At 65.5% G+C, this 1,781-nt stretch overlaps 1 protein-coding gene across 1 annotated transcript in view; it reads left to right on the top strand.

Annotated features, from left to right (window-relative positions):
- Positions 1-1,264: 1,264 nt before the first annotated feature.
- HSP90AA1 (heat shock protein 90 alpha family class A member 1) overlaps positions 1,265-1,781 on the top strand; it is a 7,585-nt gene continuing 7,068 nt past the window's right edge. Inside the window, exon 1 of the mRNA XM_027893593.1 lies at positions 1,265-1,458. The gene's annotated coding sequence lies outside the window, so the exon portion shown is untranslated. The remainder of the gene's footprint in view (positions 1,459-1,781) is intronic.

Genomic DNA, 1,781 nt, shown 5'->3' with positions numbered 1-1,781 from the left:
GCAGATCATTCTCCTGAGACATGGAAGACCTGCATTTAACTCCCTGCTCCCAATCAGGTCATTCAGGATATAAAAATACCCACCCTGCTAAATGCTGCAATCACAGAGCTGCTGGGTATAATGAGACTGGTACATATCAAAGCCTTTATGCAGGATGTGCAAATGTATGTACAAAGATGTCTCTTGCGGTGTCCTTTGAACATCAGCCGAGATTTCCCAGATGAGCTGGCAAATGCCACCTTAAGGCTGAGAATCCCAGTGGATTTCAGGCTTTGGGCTGTTACAAACCCAACAGTAGAGGTATCCGCCTCGTGTCTACTATTAGCACTTAAATCCTTAAGTAACTGCATAGCTATGTAGGTCTGCTGAGCCGCTTGGACTCGATCCCTTCGCTCTTTCCACCCTGCACAAGCGCGCAGAGCGAGAGGCACGATTTTGTTGGGTTCGCACGCTGATACCTGCGGCGTGAGAACCAGGGTTGTTTTCCCTGAGCAGGCGAAACGCGTTACCACAGCATCGCCGAGCCGTGATTCACCCGGCTACGCCCGGCAGGATCCTGCCCGGCCAGCCGGACCGGGGCGCGGTGCCGCCCTGCCGCAGCCCCCCGGCCCGCCCGAGGGCACCGCGACACCGGCGCTCCCGCACACTCGAACAGCTGCACTGCCGGACACCCGCACAGCCACACACCTGCACACCTGCACTGCTGAACACCGGCACAGATGCACTCCCGCACACCTGAACAGCTGCACAGCCACGCACCTGCACACCCGCACATCTGCACTCCCGCACACCCGCACTCCCGCACACCCGCACACCCGCACACCCGCCCCACGGCGCACACGGGCATTCAAACAGAGGGGGCGGCTGCCGCCCCGCACCCCGGTCCTGGGCCGTTCTCCCGGCTGGGGGAGGGGGAACCCCGACTTTTCCAGGCCCTTCCTGGCCGCTCGGCGGGGGCGGGGGGAGGATGGAGGAGAATGAAGGAGGATTGGGAAGGGGGGGGGGAGCGGCCCCCGCCCCGCCCCCTTCTAGGACGTTCGGAGCGGCGCGCGGCAGCGGGTGACGTCACCTGCCGCTACGCAACCTGCCGGGGCCCCGCCCCCCAGTGCCCGACCGAGCCAATCGCTGCGGGCCAAGGGGCTCGGGGGGGAGCGCGCGCTAGCTCGCGCCCATTCGGGCGCCTGCCCCGCGGCTCCTGTCGCGGACGGCCGCGATTGGCTGCGCGCGGCGCGGCCCCGCCCCTGGGCCGGCAGGCCCCGCCCCCCCCGCCGCGCGCCCCCCGCCCCGAGCTCCCCCCGCGCCCGCGGTGAAGGTTCCCGATGGTTCTGGAAGGAGGCGGGTCCGGCCGTATATAAAGCGGGCGGGCGGCGGGGAGCGCGCACTAGCGAGCGCACAGCGGAGAGCGCGGATTGTGTCACAGCGCCAGTCGGGACAGCAGCGCCCCTTCCCCTTGCCAAGGTGAGCGGCGGAGGCGGTGGCCAGTGCTGCGCCGGGGATGGATCGGCGCAAAGGGAGCGTTTTCCGACCGAATCCCGGGAGTTGGGGGGGGCGCGGGGCTGGGGTTGCCTGGGAGGGTGGGGGTGGGGAGCTGCGGGAGCCGCGTGGCGTAGGACGTGCTGTTCTCTGTGCCCCGTTAAATCCTGGGAAAGGTGTGGAGTTCGGAGGGTGCTGGGGCTCCAAGTCTGGGTACGGCTGAAAGGGAGGTGGGTGCTGATGGATCCAAATATACGTTATTAAATTCGCATTTTTTCTGTATCTGAAGTAAGGCGGTGGGGGGGGGG

The sequence above is a fragment of the Empidonax traillii genome, unplaced genomic scaffold (genome assembly GCF_003031625.1).
Source record: "Empidonax traillii isolate 1590-97213 ecotype Southwest subspecies unplaced genomic scaffold, ASM303162v1 scaffold398:size1781980, whole genome shotgun sequence".
Lineage (NCBI taxonomy): Eukaryota > Metazoa > Chordata > Aves > Passeriformes > Tyrannidae > Empidonax > Empidonax traillii.
The sequence above is the reverse complement of the archived record's forward strand: the minus strand, read 5'-3'. Positions and strand labels throughout refer to the sequence as shown.